Genomic DNA, 8957 nt, shown 5'->3' with positions numbered 1-8957 from the left:
GTCAGGCTCTGGGCTGATGGCTCGGAGCCTGGAGCCTGTTTCCGATTCTGTGTCTCCCTCTCTCTCTGCCCCTCCCCCGTTCATGCTCTGTCTCTCTCTGTCCCAAAAATAAAAAAAAAAAATTTAAAAAAAAAAAAAAAAAAAATATCAACAGCATTTTCACAGAGCTAGAACAAACAATCTTAAAATTTATATAGAACCACAAAGGACTCTGAATAGCCAAAACAACCTCAAAAAGGAAAAACAAAGCTGGAGGCATCACAATTCCAGACTTCAAGTTATATTTCAAACCTGTAGTGATCAAAACATTATGGTACTGGCACAAAAATAGACGCATAGATCAATAGAACAGAATAGAAAAGCCAGAAATGAACCCACAACTATCTGGTCAATTAATCTTCAACAAAGCGGGAAAGAATATCCAACAGGAAAAAGACAGTCTCTTCAACAAATGATATTGGGAAAACTAGACGGCAACTTACAACAGGATGAAACTGGACCACTTTCTTATACCATACACAAAAATAAATTCAAAATGGATTAAAGAGCTAAATGTGAGACCTGAAACCATAAATATCCTAAAGGAGAATGCAGACAGTAACCTCTTTGACATCTACTACAGCAACTTCTTTCTAGATATGTCTCCTGAGGCAAGACAAACAAAAGCAAAAATAAACCTTTGAGACTTCATCAGAATAAAAAGCTTCTGCACAGCAAAGATTAATTATTATTAAAAATAAAAGGCTGATTGTAGACAAGTACACAGAGTATTACTCCAATTCTCAGAATCAGAAAAAGGATAGAAGGATATAGAAATAAATAGAGATGCATTTCTGGATAGATACATAAGAAAGCTTATCAGTGTTCTTTAGGAGAAATAGAGAGAGAAGACACCTTTATCTTCTATTTTGTGCTTCTTGTATGTTTTTAGAATTTACTACACCATGTATATTTTTCATTTATAAAATAAATATATGGTTAACAATTTTTATAGCATCTAAAGTTTCTTTCAGGGTAAATCTGAATCTAGGAATAATTAATGTTAGTAAATATTGCTTAAGAGGAGTAACTTTTGACATACATGCTATAAGAAGAGAAGAACCTGATTTTAAATAGAAACCAGATGACAAGTGAGGCCATCTGCTCTGCCTGGTCACCTGGCATACACTCTCCCCACCATCAGGAGTAAAAGCTGCAGGAAAAGATTCTACCACCAAAAGCAACTACCAGAGCAATATTGTGTGAGATCAGCTGCCAGGATTATCCACAAGATAATTTCAGGGAAGGGAAATGATGAGAGAGGATGATAGAAACATCCTTGAAAATTGCCAGAAAAGACCAAAACCCTGACAGATCATGGGAGCACCTGAGGAAAGGTCCCCATGACAAGAGACCTCTTAAGATCTAGAGGTTGATGGAAAGATATAAGGTTGTTCCCCAGGTGTATCTGCATGACCCTCCAGGTAGATTTTATGCACTGGGTCCTCCAATCTAAGCCAGGCCAAGAACCTGTGTTGATTTCACTTAAGCTGTGACCTCCCTCTTAACTGAACATGTGTTTGAAAAATCCTCATCTGCTACATGTCAAATCCATATTTGAAACACAATCAGCAGGTCTCCAAAGGAGGCTGACTCAAAGCCAACTTCAAGAGCCACTTCAAGAATGGATTGGGCAATCCACTACAATAATGAAGATTAGTGGCAGGGTAATTTTCTAGATGCCTGATTTCCTTTTTCCTTTTAGTTTTGTCTTCTTGTCTTATCAATAACCATCACATATTTGGTGACTAGTGAACCAATTTTCTGATAAATAGCACATGTGGTGAGAAATGATAGATCAGGATGAGGAGAATAGGTTTTTGTTCATTCATGGAAGCTCCACACAAAGTACTGTTCTGTAAGTGCCCATCCTTCAATATGTCACATGCAGTCACTAATGATAACCAGAGTTGCTGTAAACCTTGGGTCCTTTTGCCCTTTCATACGTTAATGTATAGGTTCAACCACATCCCTTAACTTCACTATAACTTGCTTTCTCTCTTCTTAACAGGGTATTAGTCAAGAGTGGCAATCCATGGAAGAGAAAGGGATGCAAAATACACAGTGGTTCCCATTAGTTTGTTTTGCAAATCCTGATCCCTCAAATGTCTTCTCTAACACAAAGCAAGCAAGATTGTGACTTGTGGGGCTTTCCTACACCCTCAGCCAGCATCGCTAATTTAGCATAACAGCACTTTCTCCTACCCCTCCTTGATGAGGACTCAGAGCTTCAAGGCAACTACTTTAGAACTGAAAGATAAGCTAGACTGTTTAACATCCCTGCAGCTGCTCTGGCCAGGCTTTTTCTTTGGATCCTATCCATGGTTTAGGTCCCAAAGGTATCAATTTCCCTTGCACTGTACGGTGTGATGTGTGTGTGTAATGGAGTTTATCATGCCATTACTAATGGATGACTGCTGAGGATATTTTAATTTGCATAGAATACATCCTTATGCTGAAAAGGAAGCTAAACTTTGCTCAAAGATCATCTTTTGTCATTAAAAGTCTGGAAGTTTGTGGGTTCCTCATTAAATCATTTCCTTGAGACTTTCTGAAGAGTTTTAAAATAACCCAATACAGGGAAAAGAAAATTTAACTCCCTTTTCTATGCACCATTTTCCAGGTCTCCTTTCAAGGGAAGGGGGAAAACTGCTAATATAATTGGTCAGAAATCAAGAAGTAATTGTGCCATGAATATTAATGGATTAGAGATCTTAACCTGTGTTCTATCCCTCTCTCCATGCTTTCCACTACACACAGCTTGGTTAGTAAGTCAAATGAGGACTTTCCTCGGCAGGACTTGTCAGCTGCCTCTCCTCTTCCTAAACTTCAGAAAACTTTCACTTAGCTGAGTCAGAGTTCTCCTTGGAGCCTAGCCATCACTCTCTGCCTGCATGTCAAATCATGCTGGACATTGTGCTGGCTTAGAATTTTATTCATTTCAGTTCCTTCTCATTAACAAAACTATTTTGAGCACCTACTATGTGCAAGCATCATGGTGGGTGGTGGGCATTAGCCATGTACAAAGCACAGAAAAATAGATCTTACCTTCCTTTTTAAAAATTTTTTATGTTTATTTATTTTTGAATGAGAGAGACCGAGTGCAATCAGGGGAGGGGCAGAAAGAGAGGGAGACAGAATTTGAAGCAGGCTGCAGGCTCTGAGCTGTCAGCACAGAGCCCAATGCGGGGCTCAAATCCACAAACCGTGAGATCATGACCTGAGCCAAAGTCAGATGCTTAACCAACTGAGCCACCCAGGTGCCCAGATCTTACCTTCTTTTAATAAGTAAAACCTAAAGCTATTCAGATGATGATAAGCACTTTGGATACCATTAAAACACCCAAGTGGAATAGGGAATGGAGGGGTGAAAATAACTGTTCTAATTTCAAATAGAATGGTCAGAAAGCCCTCAATGAGAAGGTGACAGCTGAATAACACCCAAGAAAGCAAAAATTCAATCATGTGATTCTTTGGGGGTGGGGGTGGGTGGGATGAGGCATTCCAGGTAAGGAAAGGAGCAAAGGCAAAGAACAGGGGGCATGCCTGGGTGTCTGAGGAGCAGTAAGGTGGCCAAGTGACTGGAACTGAGTGAGCAGAAGGAAGAATGATAGGAGATGAATTCAGAGTTATGAGGTGGATGGTGGGGAGCAGATTGCTTGAGGGCTTGTAGGTCATTGTGTTGACTTTTGATTTTACTCAGGATTAGGAGGAATAAAGAAGAGGTATATTAGTTTCCTATTAGTGCTGTTACAAATTAATATTAATTCAATAGCTTTAAACAACAAATTTATTCTTTTGCAACTTTGGAAGTCAGAATTCCAAAATCAGTTTTACTGGACTACGGTCAAGGTATTGGCAAGGATGGTTCCTTTTGTAGTTTGTGAGTAGTTTTTCAAGGGTTAGTAGTCCCCTGTATGCCTTTGTTTGTGGCCCCTTCCTTCATTTTCAAAGCTCATGGCTCCAGTCTCTGTTTGCATTATCATATTGCCTTCTTCCCTGACTCTGACTATTCCAGTACCCTCTTATAAAGATGATTGTAGTTACATCAGATCCCCCCCGCAAAATCCAAGAGTATCTCCTCAGCTCAAAATCCTTAATGAATTCATATCTGCAACATCTCTTTTTACTATATATGATAATGGTCATAGGTTCTGATGATTAGGACATGGGCATACTGGGGGGTATTATACAGCCTACCATAGAAACAGGTATTCCTGCTTTCTGAAAGTTTGGTTTACACCAGTTCTCTTTTAGGAAAGACCTACCTTAGCATCTGATTTTAGCTAACTGAAGGAAATCCGAAGATAATTTTTGCTTTTATGAGAAAAGCTGTTATTGTATGAATGTAGGTCTTTCCTAAAAGCAAAGCCACCTAGTTAGTGTGAACATTTGGAAAGTGGGATATGACCTTTGCTTTATGTTTTTGCCTTATTAAAGGTTTTGTAGGAATTCTCTACTTCTAGATAGTGGGGGGAGCCTATATACCGACTTGGGTTTCTAAAGGGTTCTCTGGCTGCTCTATTGAGAATAGACTTTTGGAATTGCAAAGGCAGAAACAAAGGAACCAATCAGGTGGCTCTTGCAAAATCTCAGACAAAAAATGATAATGGTTTAGTTCATGGTGGTGGCAGCATGGTTGTTGAGAACTCACACCTTGGATATGTTCTGAAGATAAAATCAACATGATTTGCTGCTACCAGCCATGAGGGAAATAGAAGAGAAATTGATCCCTGCAAGTCTGAACAGTTGGAAGGATAGATATGCTTATTTCCCAAATGAGAAATGTTATTGAAGGAGCAGATTTAGAGGAATGGTAATGAGTTTGGTTTTACACATATTAAATTTGAAATGCCTATTGAAGAATCAAATTGAGATGTCAACATCTGAATTAAATGTTAGGACTTGAATGTATGTAAACAGGTGAATCAGATTAGCCTTTACCATGGTTGTGCACTGAGAGTTATTACACATTGTACTTTAAATACCATTTAGCTGTTACTCTTCACATATAGTTTACACAGGAACATTGTGAGGGCAAGAAAATATGAAAGATGGGCAGTAGCAGGGAAGGATTCATGTACTATAAAAACTCTGGCTATAATACCATTAAAATAGCAATGAAAAGATCCAAAATCCCACTTAACCCCAACACTGTGTATATTTGCAAATATAGTTTCAATTTCCAAATTTGATAGAGACATCTACCAAGATCCTCTTGAATCTTGGTTTATGGTCCATTTCAGTGGTCCTAAACTCTTGGTTTGCATCAGAGTCAGGGAGCGTGTTAAAATGCACCTTTATGACTTCATCTCCAGAGCCTGATTCAGAAAGTTTGGGTGGTAATAATAGTGGTCTACAGCCCAGATAGCAGTGTGGGAGGATGGAGAAAGGAGAGACTGGTTGTGGCAATTGGGGCTATGTATTAGGAGATTGCTTTGGTTTGGTTTGTAGTTAAGAATTCATTGACACTTACCATGAGCAAATGTATTACTTTAGTCTCACAACACCCTAACATGTGGGAAGAAAGTAGTAGTGTCGTTTTACAGATGAGAAAACTGAAGCCCTAAGGAATTAGATGACTTTATCAGGTCAATAGCCAGTCAAAGCTATTTTAAACTAAGGCTTTTTGATTCCAACTCCCATATCTCTGCTACTACCTGCTGTTCTGTGTTGGGGATGGGAACATGAGAGGACGAGTGGTCAGATGTGTGAAAGGAGGTAATTCTAAGGTGCTGTTGATAATGTCTGGATTTATATTGGGTAATATATACCCAATATATAGTGGAGTGATTTCTGGAGTCAGGCTGCCTGGGTTCAAATATGGACTTTGTGACTAGCCAGTGATGTGACTCTGATGCCACCTCTGTCAATATCACTTTTCTTGTCTGAGAATAGGGCTTACAAATAACACCTACATCCCAGGGTTATTGTGTTGGCTAAAGAAATTGATAATACACTGAAGTCTTATTCACCAGGGCCTACAGCATCTCTGTATGATCTGCCATCTGCTTTCCTCTCCAACCTCATGCATGAAATACTCTCTCCCATTATGCATCTTGCTCCAGAGATGCTGTCTTTTTTTTTTTTAATTTCACAAACAAGTCTGGTTCATATGGGACATTTATATTGGAATAATCATCTTCCTGGAAAACTGCCCCCATTAAAAGAATGTCAGTTCAAATACATCTCCCATAGAGAAGTTTTCCCCGTACGCTCAAAGAACGTAGTCCTTCCTTCTTGCGTCACTATCTGAAGTTGTTTGTTTACCTGATTATTATTAATATAGAATTATACAACTAGAATTCAAGGTGCATAATGTTACTTGTTCACTACTATAGCCAGAGCTCTTAGAAAAGTACCTGATAGTAGAGGAAACTCAATGAACATTTGTGGGAAATAAGTAAAGAAGGAGGGAGGAAGGAAAGAAGAAGGGAGGACTGGATGGGAGGAAGAAAAGGGAAAAGTGAGGAAGGAAAGGAAGGGAAGTACTTAGTCTATCACCTGATGCATAGAAGTACTAAAGGCATGCTACTATTATTAAAGAAATGGTTATTAAATACCTACTATAATCCAGGAATCATGCTAAACTAGATTTTCCAGTCTTATAGCAGAGTATATCTTTCTGAACCACTGTTGTGTGTGGACTGAAAAAGTTGGGGTTGGAATGGCCTACAGTGGGACTCCTTAACTCTTAGGGCTCATTGAATTCAGGACTTACAACCACATCTTCAAAGTATTTAGGCAATTCAAATTCAACTGGAATCTGTCCCATGCACACAACTCATTATCCAAGCTCACACCAAACAGATGGACTATGCATTGCACCTAGGAGTCCAGCCAACTCTGGCTGTGCTGGTCGCAATGGAGAATCTCACAGAAGTGGAGGTAGAATTTACAAATTTCCAAAGGGGAGTGAGGTCCTAAGTCCCACTTCCAATTTTGAATTGCACAGGTTATGGGTTTTAAATGGATCTTTTCATTGTTTATCTTCACTTAATGTTCACTCTTTTTCCATGGGGGATGATAAGACATCATCTGGCGCTTCTGCCAACCTCATCATAACAATTATCTGCCTGGCAGAGAATGGGTGGTTTGGGGAACAGATATAGCTTTTCTAGTGAGTTAAATATACACATTCCTCTTCTGCAAACTTGTGGGCATTGATGAGTGAAAAGCAGGAAAGTGTTCTATGTGTTCAGAGAACTTCGGCGATCTCTCATTTCTTTACCAGCTTTAATTAGCAACTTGGCAGAAATGCCCTTCAAATGAAAATGAAACAAGGCCAGTTCCCAAAGCAGAACAATTGTCAGTGTTAAAAAGAATTTTTCAGTCTTCTTTCTTGGGCATTTGCTATAAGATACTTAAGAGGACAGCACCAGTAACTTGCTCTTCTTGGAAGACACCCATTCTATCCGGGTTTGGAGTATGTCAATCTAGAAGCCAAGATTTTACTGACTTTCTTGTTTTGGAAAAATAAGTATTGGAATTCAGTTCTCTTCACAAAGATTTAAAGAACATTTACCATGTGCCAGGCCCCATGTGTTGATGTTACAATGGTAAACAAGCCACTTCTCTCATGGAGCTCCTACTCCAGTAGAAAATATAGTCAAGGAAATAATTCATCACAAGTCAATGTGATGAGAGCAAGGCTGTTATAAGGTACTTTTTGTAGCCCAGAGATGTTTACCTTATCCACACTTAGGTGGACAGAAAGTCCTGCCAGAGGAAAAGGTGTCTTAATCCAAATCCTAAATGAATCCTAGACCAGTAAATAGTCAATGGTTCTAAGATCTGGGTTTCATTTTTTGAGTTATTAGCCTTATAAGCATGGGCAAAACTTTTAAACATCAAAGAACATTAGTCTCTTTATTTTGGAAATGGGGATCATAATACATTTCATAGGATCTGGTAACACAAAAAATGGGCAAGTAATTCAAAAATTCTAAAGCATTCTACAAAGTGCAAGGCAAGGTATTACGTGAGGCACCACTACTACTGATTCTCCAGCATCCCAGCCTATATGTGCTTGGATTAGAGCCAGCAAGTTTGGTTTCACCTTTTCCCAGCATCATTCACCTCTGAAAGTGCTTAAAGTTATTTTGTAACCAAGCTCCACAAATGGAAATTCAAATTTATTGCCAGCCTAACTCTGCTGATATTCAATCTTATCCCCCACCACATCCCAAGCTCTGACCCCATAAGATTTTTTTTCTAGTCTTCATACTTTTCTAGGAAGCAAAGGAGCATGATCCATGAATATTTACCAGTATGATTTGTGATTTGTAAGCATATTTGAGTATAAAATGTATTAACATATTTCAAACATCAAGGTTGAATTGTGTTAAAAAGAGACCAGAGCTCTATTCCAAAGCAAATATGAGAAACAAGCATTTCCATGGCATTACAGCAAGATTTATTTTTTATGTCTCATCTTTTATAAAGCACAACAACATTCTCAACTCTCAGGGAAGCCCTTCTCACCTATCATCCTTGGATGTACCAGAGTTAAAGTTCTCTTTTCCTAAATTGAAACACATTTTCCCACTAATGAATAGAACAGGGGCCAATGTGTTAATCTCCAAGTGTGATATCTGGAACTACCCATGAGATAGAAAACCACACTCTAGAAACTGTGGGCCCAATGCTCAGAAAATCAATGTCAATTCCTTAGATATATCTGGACAAAAGAAAACACCCAAATGAGACAAGAAGTCAAAAGATAACCTGAAAGGGAAAACAAGAGGAAACACTAAGTGTTAATCTACAGAGACAGTGTTTGTACCCTGCCCCACACTGTCGTAATTCAGTATAAGCAACTATTTTTTCTTAGAAACACACTTTGCTAGAGAACCGTTAATCCAAATGAGGAGTTCTCATCCTAATACTGGACCTTAGAAAGCTAAGATAAAGGCTCC

Source organism: Neofelis nebulosa, chromosome 1, assembly GCF_028018385.1.
Source record: "Neofelis nebulosa isolate mNeoNeb1 chromosome 1, mNeoNeb1.pri, whole genome shotgun sequence".
Taxonomy (NCBI): domain Eukaryota; kingdom Metazoa; phylum Chordata; class Mammalia; order Carnivora; family Felidae; genus Neofelis; species Neofelis nebulosa.
This window is presented reverse-complemented; position numbering follows the sequence as displayed.